The sequence below is a fragment of the Meles meles genome, chromosome 5 (genome assembly GCF_922984935.1).
Source record: "Meles meles chromosome 5, mMelMel3.1 paternal haplotype, whole genome shotgun sequence".
NCBI classification, from domain to species: Eukaryota; Metazoa; Chordata; class Mammalia; order Carnivora; family Mustelidae; genus Meles; species Meles meles.
Window position 1 is genome coordinate 153,845,298 of NC_060070.1, and position 13,541 is coordinate 153,858,838.

At 45.0% G+C, this 13,541-nt stretch overlaps 2 non-coding genes across 2 annotated transcripts; one reads left to right on the plus strand and one right to left on the minus strand.

Moving 5' to 3' along the window:
* Nucleotides 1–5,887: 5,887 nt before the first annotated feature.
* Nucleotides 5,888–5,960, minus strand: TRNAR-CCG. Its single transcript has one exon. It is a non-coding gene; the product is annotated as a tRNA-Arg (tRNA).
* Nucleotides 5,961–9,438: 3,478 nt separating this feature from the next.
* Nucleotides 9,439–9,511, plus strand: TRNAK-UUU. The gene has a single exon. It is a non-coding gene; the product is annotated as a tRNA-Lys (tRNA).
* Nucleotides 9,512–13,541: the final 4,030 nt, after the last annotated feature.

Genomic DNA, 13,541 nt, shown 5'->3' on the forward strand with positions numbered 1-13,541 from the left:
ATTGCTGAGCTGCTCAGCCCAGTATTGTTGTTAATGATTCCTATGGACTTGTATGGGTCTGGTCCCCTAAGGGGATGGCAGTCACCAGTTATACTGGGAGACCCTGCTCTTCTCATCGAAATTTAAAATGGCAAGTTTTTGATGATCCCGTTTTACCACAAACCTTAACCTCAGGAGATGCACCTCTGGTCTGGCTTGGGCAAGGACTCTCTATGCCCTCTCCTTTTATTAATTATCATAAAAGACAAGAATTTATGGAAGGTCACTGCTGCTTTAAATCACATAAGAGTTTGGAATGGCTCTTACATTCTTCAGTCTAATGACTGTGCATTTTCTTTTTTCCTAGTGGATGAAGAATGGGTAAAAGCTTGTGTTAGAGATCCCTATGTTTTTGTTACTGGAAAAATGACTTTTGATCATAATAGAGACATAAGCTGTCTCAAATGTAAAATGTCCACCTGTGTAAATAAGAATGTTTATACAGACAATTCTATCATTCTCATAGCTAGAAGAACAGGCATCTGGTTACCGGTGAAACACCACCTTGTTTGGGAAAGCTCTCCAGATGTACATACACTTTTAACAGTATTGAAGGACTGGGTCCACAGAACAAGAAGATTTCTTGGGTTGCTTCTAACCGCTATTTTAGGAATTAGAGCCATTACTGCTATGGCCACCACTGCAGGAATGGCCTTGCATCAAACTGTACAAACCACACAATGTGTACAGAAGTGGCACGAGAATGCTAGCAAAGCCTGGAATCAACAAACGATCATAGATCAGAAATTAAAGTATCTGTAATTTAGAAGCAGCCATGATATATATAGGAGACAATATACAAAATATAAAGCTTAGACTTCGTATTTTGTGTGACTGGAATGTTTCTTCTTTCTGTGTTACTCCCCATGCCTATAATGAATCAGAAATATCTGGGAGTAAAATTCGCCGGCATACTACTAACCATTATGGTGATAATCTAACTTTAGATATTAACAACTTCAAGTATTACTCACGTATCATTACGATCAGTTCCAGGAGTGAGTTTTACTCAAAGAATTAATGATACTCTATCTAACTTAAACCCTTTTACTTGGATCAAACAAACTGGTCTTGGCGTTATAGGTGGAATGATTATTCTTCTTACTGCTATAATCTCTTTATGCTTAGTCCTCAGATGCACACGAAAATCCCTCCGAGGACTGAAGAATCAAGAAGCTGCAAAATCAACTTTTCAAAACAAAAAGGGGGAAATGCAACTGCCCCTCAGAACAATGTATCACTTAAACTGTAACCCCTGGAGGATTCTACTAGTTACCAAGCACATTTAGATACGCTTTAAGAAAAACGCAGACTGGCAGCAGGCCTTTGGGGGAGAGGATGATATACGACCTTGAAGCCCAGCAGCTGGGAACGCCAGGCCTGCTCCGGGCAGAATGCCGCCTGCTTCCCTTTTTCGTTATCTCTCCTCTCTCCTCCCAAAAGCACCTGTTAGATGAGTCCTTTGAATGTGCTTGGTTAACTGTAAACTTTACCCTCCTCCTCGTTCCACAAGACACGTGACTAATGTTTGCCCTTCATCGGCTCTTCGTGGGTTAATATAAGCGAGACTGAGGAGTTGCTTGGGGCAGCAGTCTTTTTGACTATCATCCCCTGCTCCCTTTCTCTTGCAGCTGACTTGTTTGTGCCTAATTACTCTCCTGTTCTCGACTGGAAGTGGCACCCTGACCTCTTTTAAACTCATATGCAAAGGGTTGAATCGAGCTCCCTTTTGGAGCAGCCCCGGGAACATTTGAAGTGTACTTCACCGTTCATGTGGTTATGATTTTGTTTTATCCCGTGTTGAATGTGACAAGGACATCTCCATAGACATGGGCGGCAGAGTCCCTCGAAGTCACCCTCATGTCCAATGTGGGCACTGAAGGGTCCAGGAGCTGTGTAAGAAATGCACTCACTCAGCAGCATCTTGGCTCTGAAAACACTTTCTTCTCTTGTTTAAAAGAGAGATCATTTTTGTTTTATAAATACAGCTTAACTTTGGAACAGTAATAAACTCGCAGGGAAAAAACTGGGAGAATATTACAGAGATTCTTACATACCCTGCGTGTGGTTTTTCCTGTTAGTATCTAATATTGAGAGGATACCTTTAGGGACATCTGGGTGGCTCAGTCGGTCATGACCCGGGGGTCCTGGGATCCAGCCCTGCCTCAGACCCCCTGCTCAGTGGAGAGTCTGCTCCCTCTGACCCCACCCCCATCAACCCCCATGTTTTTTAGGGGCCGCCTGGGTGGCTCAGTGGGTGGGATCGAGCCCCACACCGGGGGCCCTGCTCAGCAGGGATCGTACTTCCCTTCCTCCCTCTCTCTGCCTACTTGTGATCTCTGTTAAAAATATTTTTAAAAATTTTTTAAATAATAAACCAACATTGATACATTTTTATTTTTTTTAAAGATTTTATTTTTGAGAAGTAATCTCTATACCCAGCGTGGGGCGCAAACAATCCTGGAGAACATGAGTCACAGCCCCACCAACTGAGCCCACCAGGTGCCCCATACATTTTTATCAACTAAATTCCATAGTCTGTTCGGATTTCCTGGGTTTTTAAGCCTGGCAGCCTTTGCCTGTTCCCCAATACCACGGTAATTTAGTTGTCACGTGGCTTTAGGCTTGTTGTTGTTGTGGCAACAAAAGAAAACAGAAGAAACTGATGGTTTCTTAGATTTTTCTTGTTTTGATGACTGTATTAGTCAAGGTTCTCCAGAAAGACAAAACCAATAGGCTATAAAGAGATTGTCAAAAATTCAAAAGCAGTAAAAATTAAAGCCAGGTCAGTGAAATAGTATTGACAGGTTTTACTGTGCAAAAAAGGACAGTTTCTGAACCGAGAGTAATCAGTTAACAAAACTGGTGTGAAGCGTGGGGGCAGGACATCACAAGACGGCTTGTAAAATGAAAAGGAGGAAACTTTTAACTGTTACAGTGATTGGTTATTACAGTGGAGGTTTCCAGACAGCAGGGATGGTTGAGAGTGATTATCTTACACCACTTTAGGAAAATGACTTAAGTTTCTTTTATGATTATTAAAGACATTTGCAAGCAATAACTTCAGTTAAGTTTTCACCTGTATTCATAAAAAAAGCTAGATTTGCTTATGTGGCTTTGTCTGGTTAGGGAATTTTCAAGCAAATTCTCCATTTTATTTTATTTTTTTAAAGATTGTATTTATTTATTTGACAGAGATCACAAGTAGACAGAGCGGTAAGCAGAGAGAGGGAAGCAGGCTCCCTGCCGAGCAGAGAGCCTGATAGGGACTGGATCCCAGGACCCTGAGATCATGACCTGAGCCGAAGGCAGCCGCTTAACCCACTGAGCCACCCAGGCACCCTCCATTTTATTTTTTTGTAACAGGGTATGTTGAATCAAATGCTAACCTCTTCAAACACTCTCACAGACAGACCCAGAAATGACGTTTTACCAGTTATCTGGGCTCCCCTTAGTCCAGTCAAGCTGACACAAAATTAGCAATCACAAGGACTATGATAGTTGAGAGGAGTTCTGGTTGGGTATGTTGTAGGATGCCCCTCTCCTGGAACTCAGCTGTTCTTTTTGTCATGATTAGGCTGGGGCTATGAGTTTTTGGGAAGAAGACTGGACATAAATATATAGATACATTTTATATACTTACATTATATATATAAATCTATGTACAGATCATATATATTTTTTCATCACATATTAAGGGTACATATGATCAGCATGACTTATCATTGTTGATTTTAACTTTTCAAAAAATTGTCTTTGGAGGTCTTCCAGGTAACTGTTGGACTACACCAAATATTTTCCCACCTCTTTGTAGAAAAAGAGACCAAAAGTAATGAGTTGTATTTGCTGTGTTCCACATCTTTAATTAGCTCAAAAAAAGTTGTGATGGGTGCACTTGGGTGGCTCAGTCGGTTAAAACCTTTGCGTTTGGCTCAGGTCATGATCTCAGGGTCCTGGGACGGAGCCCCACCTCGGGCTCTTTGCTCAGCGGGGAGCCTGCTTCCTCCCCTCTTTCTCCGTCTGCCTCTCTGCCTACTTGTGATCTCTGTCTGTCAAATAAATAAATGAAAAATCTTTTTAAAAATTGTGATGCTTTCTGTTAAAATTTTCACATTCAGAAAAAGAGAAAACGTACCTATGTTGATTAATTACACAGTTATAAAAATGACTAATTATTGCATGTAATGGGTAAATAGTTTAAATTCATAGACTTCCTTTTCAAGCAGGCTCCACACCCAGTGCGTGGCTCGAACTCACGACCCCTGAGATCCAGAGCTGCAGGCTCTGCCCATTCGGCCAGGCCCCCCTTGGTGCGTTCAGCTGAAGTATGCTTCAGCGACTGTGTACCAATTTCAGATTGGAGTGGGACGTTTCTTGAATCAGAAATGCCAAGAGAGGCTCTAGCTCAATGATTTCAAAATTAGTGGACTTTCCCTTTAAACTAGGTTTTCCAAAACCATCCAAAAATGACCCTGATATTTTATGAAGAATGTGTAGCACAAGCTGACTTTTCTGTCCGTCAGGACTGACGTGCAAGGTCTTGAGCACAAGCCCCTGTATCTCTGCGTGTGCTCTTTCCTGTGTAACCAAACTGCTCCTGTACTTTTCAGTCATTCTCTCTTGCCTTCCCTGCCTACATGACAAGAAATGCAATGATCCAGTGCATTGTCTTTGCTGCTGCCTGGTCCTACCCCACGGTTCTTCGGTGCCATGCAGGACCGCTGCTTTGGCAAAAGGAAGACAAGATGGGGCAGGAGAACCCATTTTGCCCTAAATTTTCATCAAACATGCTAACCACAATAGTTAAAAGTTCACCTTGAGTTCTATTTTTCAGTAACTTCGAAGAGCAGAACAGGAAAAAAAAAAAATGGAAGAGGAGGAAAAATAAAGAACCTGACAGCCGTCTTTGCTGAGTCTTTTCATTCTGAGTTGGGAAACAGGAAGCAGAGTCGTTTCCACGGAACTTCCCCACCCTTTTCTTCTGGCTTCCCCCCACAGCATCCATTCAGCACCCCGAAAACTGAAAATTGGATCCCAAATCTTTCCTGGTGAGTGTAAGTGGGTGGGTGGATGGTAGAAAATGGCGATGCTTAAGGAACATGAGATCTTCCAAAAGTGAAAGTTAAAAACCTTATGAACAACTGAAGAAGCGGTTGAAATATTAATCCGTCCGCGTGGCCTGGAATAGTTCAGATGGGACAGCCTGGGGCTGACTTGATCCCTGCTTCAGAACCAAGGTTGGGTAAGTTGATCGGATGTTTTGGTCAACGTTCAGTCATCCTTCAGAGAGTTTTTCCATAAATCATGGGATGGAAAATGCCAACGGCCTGTGCTCACAGTAAAGCCAAACAGTGGAAAGACTGGAGAATAACGGACTTACTGGCTTTCAGAATATTCTCAGGAGAACCTGGATCCCTGAGCCCAGATAGTTCAGTTTGATAAGCCACAGACACTATGGAGGGGAGGGGTTCACATTTCATGCCTGTTCTGGGCTCAGTATTCCCCACCCCCTCCAAACTCCTATTTCTAACTTTTAAATAGAAGCCTTTGGAACCCTGCTTTCCAGAGAAATGATTATAATTGGCTTTCTACCCTTCCCCTCCTCTTCTTGGCCAGGATCTTCAGCGGGTCTTCTAGCCAGAAATCCAGACTTGACACACTGCCAACAACCACTCGTCACTGCTTTTCCAGTCTTATTCAGTGACTAGAGGCCAGCGACGAAATGTGAGTTATTAGTATCTCAGCAGCACCCAGGCTTTCGACTAATTTCAAGTTTCCAAAGACTACTCCAGAGTCCACAGGTGGACGTCAAATGAAAGTTTCTGTTTCTTGTTTGACAAGAAAGGAGCGACCACGAAGGGACTCGAACCCTCAATCTTCTGATCCGGAATCAGACGCCTTATCCATTAGGCCACGCGGCCAGCTGCTGAAGCCATTTTTCCAAACCTGGAAGCTGAGATGAAATAGGTTTCTGCTTTCAAAGTTTTACCTTTGCAGCTGGAGGAGGATTTAATTATCAGCATTAAAAAAGGCGGGGGGTGTAGAATAGGACTCCATCCGGAGTCCCTAACAATCACTTAGAACTAGTGCACGGTGAGATCGTGAAAGTATTTTACTATGATTCATTCATGCCGGAGGCTGCAACAACTTGACTCTCCACCAGGCGATGAGAAGAATCACCGCACGCGGGTCGGGGCAGTGGGCTCGCCACCTCCCGGGGAGAGTGGAGCACTCTGTCCCCACGTCTGAGGTGCAGTGTGGTGACTTCCAAACTAGGCCCAGGGGGGGAAGCGGGGGAGGGCGACAGTGGCTTCGGGGACCGGCTGCCTCACCCGCTCCTTAACGCCCCAAGCAGTTTGCCTAAAGGTGCTCCGCTCCCTGTGGCCGCCCGGATCCATCCCCGGACAGCCCCCGGCCCGTATGCACGAGTCCAGCGGACCCTCAGACTCACTCCCATGCTGAGGCTGTCCTCAGCTGTGGTGGGTTTTGTGCTGGAGGAATAACAGACTAAAACCTCAACATGCCACCACATTTTTTTTAAACCGGTATTTTTTTGTTCGGTCCGAGAGAGGAAAACATTCAGGGGCAGGCCTAGCCGCAGAGTAAGTTGGTGCGCAGGGCAAAAGCAGCGACATTTCTTCTTTCCAGAGACAGCGGTGGCCCGACGGCAAAGACTGGCACCGAGATTTAAAAACTGATACTAAACAGCTAATAAATAGCTTCTGAAAACTGCATAAACCTTTCCTTACACGGATGACCCCATTCCCTCCGGAGCCATCCACGGCTTCTTTCTCTGAGATTTTTATCCGACGCGCTCCAGGGAGCATTTCTTTACAATTTTAAATGTTTTGAACAAAGTATTTTGTGAGGAAGCCAAGGAAGATTGGAAAGCGCGTTATTCCTGTTCTTGCTGCCTCCGTCTGAGATATCTTCCTTGAGGAAATGGGTGGCGGAGGGTGTCCATAGTCAGAAGAGACTCCTGTCCTGGAGTTTGAAAAAAAGTCCCCCTTCCCGCCCATTTCCTTAGACGACTTGCCAAACCATGGATCAAATCTCACGTTCACACCTTTAGTGCAAGAATCTCCCAAGGGGTTATGCCAGCCACCTCATCTAGGACCCTAGGAATTACCTTAATTCTTGAATGTGGGAAGTGCAGCACGTCCCGTGTCCTGCGTGTCTCACTGATGCAGACACAGCACAGGGAGAGGAAGTGGTCTGCGGTCAGCTTTTCATTCATTCATTCATTCATTCATTCATTTATTTATTTATTTATTTAATTTCAGCGTAACAGTGTTCATTGTTTTTCCACCACACCCAGTGCTCCATGCAGTACGTGCCCTCCCTATTACCCACCACCTGGTTCCTCAACCTCCCACCCACCCCCCACCCCTTCAAAACCCTCTGGTGGTTTTTCAAAGTCCATAGTCTCTCATGGTTCATCTCCCCTTCCAGTTTCCCTCAACTCCCTTCTCCTCTCCATCTCCCCGTGTCCTCCATGTTATTTGTTATGCTCCACAAATAAGTGAGACCATATGATACTTGACTCGCTCTGCTTGACTTATTTCGCTCAGCATAATCTCTTCCAGTCCCGTCCATGTTGCTACAAAAGTTGGGTATTCATCCTTTCTGATGGAGGCATAATACTCCATTGTGTATATGGACCACATCTTCCTTATCCATTCATCCGTTGAAGGGCATCTTGGTTCTTTCCACAGTTTGGCGACCGTGGCCATTGCTGCAATAAACATTGGGGTACAGATGGCTCTTCTTTTCACTCCATCTGTATCTTTGGGGTAAATACCCAGCAGGGCAATTGCAGGGTCATAGGGAAGCTCTATTTTTAATTTCTTCAGGAATCTCCACACTGTTCTCCAGAGTGGCTGCACTAACTTGCATTCCCACCAACAGTGTAAGAGGGTTCCCCTTTCTCCACATCCTCTCCAACACACGTTGTTTCCTGTCTTGCTAATTTTGGCCATTCTAACTGGTGTCAGGTGGTATCTCAATGTTGTTTTAATTTGAATCTCCCTGATGGCTAGTGATGAGGAACATTTTTTCACGTGTCTGATAGCCATTTGTATGTCTTCGTTGGAGAAGTGTCTGTTCATTTCTTCTGCGGTCAGCTTTTCTGATGACTTTTCTTTCTGTTCTTTCTCGCTCTTTAATGACGCCGGGATTGGAACCGGAGGGGTGTCGGCTCGTGCGCAATGACCGCCTTCCGCCACGCCTCCGTTGTCTCCGGAACGTAGGGACCCGAGCGGGCTCAGTCGCAGCCCAGTGGTGCCGCGGCCCGCGGAAACCCTGTCACTTGCGATGTGAGCAGCAAACAGTGAGACAGAGCTGAAGAAGGAAGAGGTCGAGAATCTGGTGGGGGAAGGCGGGGAATGAGAAGGAACGTTAAAGGGAAGGAGCGTAGTGGACAGTTTCAGCTTGAAGGAAAGTGTGGACACTGACCCCAGGCCCTGTCTGCTGACACTCCCTCTTCCCTCGTACAAGGCTGTGGACACTTGGCTGTTTAAAAAGTCCCTGATTCATTTCCGCCATTGTCTGTGTTTGGAGAAGGAATAGTTGGCAGAACAAGGCTGTGTTTAGCACTGCTATTTCTTTCTTTTTTTAAGATTTGTTTATTTATTTGAGAGAGAGAGAGAGAGGGAGCGCACACATGCAAGCAGGGGGAGAGGGGGCGGAGGAGGCAGACTCCCACTGAGCAGGGAGCCCAATGCGGTTGAAGCCCAGGACCCTGAGCCAAAGGCAGACGTTTAACCAACCGAGCCCACCAGGCGCCCCCGCACGACTATGTCTAAAATCTTTAGGGCAAGATCACCCCAGGAAGAGCCTGCATACCAGGGTGACCCTGCCACACGCACCGCCCTGCCCTGCGTGGCTGTCCCCGTCATCGCTCAGCCCCTGGCTCTGCTGGCCGAGGGAGCGCTGGGGAGGCAGTCCCACCCGCCAACGGAGAGGGGCCCAGATCTTCAGGATCTTCCTCCTTCACTGGCTCCCCCCTCCCCGCCCCCCCCACTACAAACGCTGCAAGACAACGCAGAAGGATATGAACAGAACAGAAGTGGGGAGCAGCCTGAGTGCTAACTTGGGAAACTTAAGTGCAGCTGCTTGACAAGAAGTGGGATCCTCTGTGTCTAGCAGTGTGGCCTGAAACCTGACGGCTTTAGCTGGGAGATGTTGCATGGGGTGGCGGGTGGGGCGGGGGGGCAGACAAGGAAGAGAGAAAGAAGAGACGGGCTCTGCAGAGACTGTAACATCGCTCTCAAAGAGCACTTCTTCAATGTGAGTAGAATTCAAGGTATATTGTTTGAGAACTAGGACATGAAGCTTAGTCAGGACTGGCCAAATAAGCAAGCCTAGATTAGATACCCATGGAAAGAACATGTTGTGAGAGCCTGAGTAGCTCAGTCGGTAGAGCATCAGACTTTTAATCTGAGGGTCCAGGGTTCAAGTCCCTGTTCAGGCGCATCTCCTCCCATTTTACCCTAGGTAATTTCCAATGAGTACACCAAGGGTCTGGCAGTGAATGGGTCCATGTGTACCTTGACTGGAACCTTGTTTACACAGACATGATCTCTATAAAGATTGCCAACCTGGAGAATTGTATTTTTATGTGGTTTTCAGAGAAGAGTCATCAGTTGGCCAGAAAATGAAGAGTAATCAAAACTTCTGAACTCTTAAAAACAAGAAAATTGAAACCAGAAAAACAATTTGAATCATGAACCACAGAGGTCAGGAAGAGTGGCACATTTTCAAGCACTGAGCAAAAAGAATTGTCGATCCAGAATACCGTATCCAGAGAAAATATCCTTCAGGAATGAAGGGGAAACAAGATGTTCCAGACCCAGGAAAACTAAGATAATTGCTGTCAGCAGAACTACCCTAAAACAATGGCTCCAGTAAGTTTTCCAAACAGACAGAAAATGATAAAAGAAGGAATGTTGGTGCCTCAGTGGGTTAAGCCTCTGCCTTCAGCTCAGGTCCTGATCTCAGGGTCTTGGGATCAAGCGCCACATCCAGCTCTCTGCTCAGCAGGGAGCCTGCTCCCCCCTCCCACACCCTCTGCCTACTTGTGATCTCTGTCAAATAAATAAATAAAATCTTAAAAAAAAAAAGGAATGTTGGAGATCAGGAAGAACCAAAAAATATATATTTTAAGCAAGAAACATGCTAAATACAGTAAATTTTCCTTATCTAGAGCTTTCTACGTTATGTTTAACACTTCACAGCAAAAGGCATAGCACTGAAGTGGTTCCGATGATTGTGAGAGAAACTGCCAAGACAGTTAAATGTTGCAAAGGAGGAAGGTAGAGTGGCAAGAAGGGAGGAAGGGTCAGTACAGCACATGAACTGGCAAAATGCTCATGAGAACACTGTGTAGGGTAAATCCCTATGATGGAATCCTGGAGCAGCCGCTAGAAACCTCTGCAAAGAGAGACAGTCCAAAAGGCTGCAGATAAGTGAACATGGGATACAAAAAGATGTGCAAGTGGTCCATAAAAAGGCAAAAAGAAAAAAAAAAGAAAGAAACAAAAAGTGAAAACCACAGAAACAGCCAGAAAGGAAAAAACATAAAATGCCAGACTGAAGCCCTCATGTACCAATAATTACGTTAAACGTAATCTAAGCACACCCATTAAAGGACGGATATTAATAGGGTGGGTTAGAATATATGCCCCACCTCTACGCTGCTACAAGAAACTCACTTCAGACAGAACGACAGGGGCCCCTGGGTGGCTCAGTCAGCTCAATGTCCAGCTCTTGATTTCGGCTCAGGTCATGATCTCACGGTCATGGGATCAGCCTTGCACTGGGCTCCATGCCCAGCCTGGAGTCTGCAGGGGATTCTCTTCCCCTCTGCCCCTCCCCCCTCTAAAAATAAATCTTTAAAAAAAAAAATAACTGAACAGGGAGGTTGAAACATTGAGGGTGAACAAAGATATGTTATGCAAACAATTGAAAGGCAGCTGGAGTTCCTATACTAACATCAGAAAAGTAAACCTCAGAACAAAGATCACTAACGGAGACAGAAGGACCATCATAAAATGGTAAGTGTCCCCCACGAAGCTCAGAGCAACTGTGACACGTGTGCACCACATGACAGAGCTGCAAATTATGGGGAGGAAAAACTGAGAACTGACAGAGCTGGAAACAGACCCACACACAATTACAGTGGAAAACTTCGAGACCTCTCTCAGGATAATTGATAGAACAACGAAACAGAAAATGATCAAGCATGGAAGAACTCAAAAATACCGTCAGCCAACGGAACCCCATCAACATAAAGCAGTTCGCCCAACAAAAGCAGCACACACATTTGCTTCCAGGCTTCCAGAACGTGGGACAACATAGAACACATCCTGCGTAGGGGCGCCTGGGTGGCTCAGTGGGTTGAAGCCTCTGCCTTCGGCTCAGGTCACGATCCCAGGGTCATGGGATGGAGCCCCACATCGGGCTCCCTGCTCAAGGGGGGAGCCTGCTTCCCTCTGCCTACTTGTGACCTCTGTCTGTCAAATAAATAAATAAGATCTTAAAAGAAAGAAAGAAAGAACACATCCTGTACCATAAATCAAACCTACACACACACAAAAAATTACTTTCTTTTACAGTTTTACTGAGATAACTGACAGACAGCACTGTAAGTTTAACATGTACGGCATAATAACTGACTTGCATATATCGCAAAATGGTTATTGCAATGAGTTCACATCCATCATCTCATACAGATCCGAAACAGAAAGAAAGAAAAGAAAAAATGTTTTTCTCCTTGTGATGAGAACTCAGGATTTACACTCAACAACTTTCTGAGTTAACTGCAGACAACGCGTTGAACATTACATCCCCAGTGCTTATCTGTCTGGAACTGGTAGTTTTTTCCTTTTGACCACATTCATCAAATTCCCTCACCCCCTGCCTCTGGAACCATAGTCTGATCCTTTTCCCCTGCTAATGTCTTGGGTGCTTTTTAAGGCTTTTTTTTTGTTTTGTTTTGTCTTGTTTTGTTTTTTAAACAGGAGGCACTTTTTTTGTAAGTGTCCAGCTTATTTTTTCATTTATAGGATGCAGGTAACTCCTGATTTGCCTGATTCACAAAGTTATTGTCAAAGTCAAATGAGATTTTTTAAATGCATTAAATTCATGCTGCATGCATGTAAAAGTTGCTTTTGTTATTTTATCTTATGCATGTGTCAGACTTTAGGATGAGTCATTTGCTGAACGATTAACTGTAGTTTTTCAAAATGGATCTTTTTATCCCCATTTAGCCACATCTTTCTTTAAATAATTCAATTACTTAACATGTAAAGTACTCTTGGTTTCAGAGGTAGAGGTCAGTGATCATCAGTTGAATATACCAGACAGTGCTCATCACCACACGTGCCCTCCTTAATGCCCATCCCCCCCGGTTACCCTGCCCCTCACCCAGCAACCCTCCATTTGTTTCCTAGAGTTAAGAGTCTTTTATGGTTTTTCTACCTCTCTGGTTTCTTCTTGTTTTATTTTTCCCTCCCTTCCTTTATGATCCTCTGTTTAGTTTCTTAAATTCCAAAAATCAGTGGAATATGATATGTCATATGATAACTGTCTTTCTCTGATTGACTTATTTCACTTAGCATAAAACCCTCCAGTTCCAACCATGTCCTTGCAAATGGCAAGATTGCATTTTTTGATGGCTGAGTAGTGTATACACACACACACACAAGATGGGGTGATTTTCTTTTTATTCCACATATAATTAATGTCATGTAGTATTTGTCCTTCTCTGCCTGACTTATTTAACACAAAGCCTTTGAGGTCCATCCATGTTGTCGAAAATGGCAGGATGTCCTTATTTGTTACGGCTGAATAGTGTTCCTCTGTGTGTGTGTGTGTGTGTGCACCACACGTTCTTTATCCACTCTTCCCAACGGACACTTGGGCTGTTGCCAGGTCTTGGTTACGGTCAACAGCGCCGCAGTGAACAGAGGGCCGCAGATACCTCTTGGACAACATGCTTTCTCGCCTTCAGATACATTCCCAGAAGTGAGGTTGCTGGATCATGTGGTAGTTTTATTTCCAGTTTTTTGAGGAGGCCCACACTTCGGTCCACAGTGGCTGCAGCAGTTCGCATTCCCGCCAACAGCAGGAAGCAGGGTCCCTTTTCTCCACACCCTCCCCAGCACTTGTTATTTCTGGTCTTTTGATACCAGCCCCTCCGACTGGTGTGAGACAAGACCTCACCGCGGTTTTGACTTCACGTTCCTGGTGGTTAGTGATACGGAGCATCTTTTCATGCGCCTCTTAGCCGTTCCTGTGACTCCTTTGGGAAAATGTCCACTCGCGTTCTTTGCTTATGTTTAATCGGATTAGCTGGGCCTTTTTGCCATCCCGTTTTGTGAGCTGCTTATATACTTCGGACGTTAACCCTTATCAGATATATCGTATACAAATATACTTCCCCGCGAGGAAGCGGGAAAGTCCCGCTCCTTGAAGACCCGTGGGGTGGGGTGGGGGGGCAG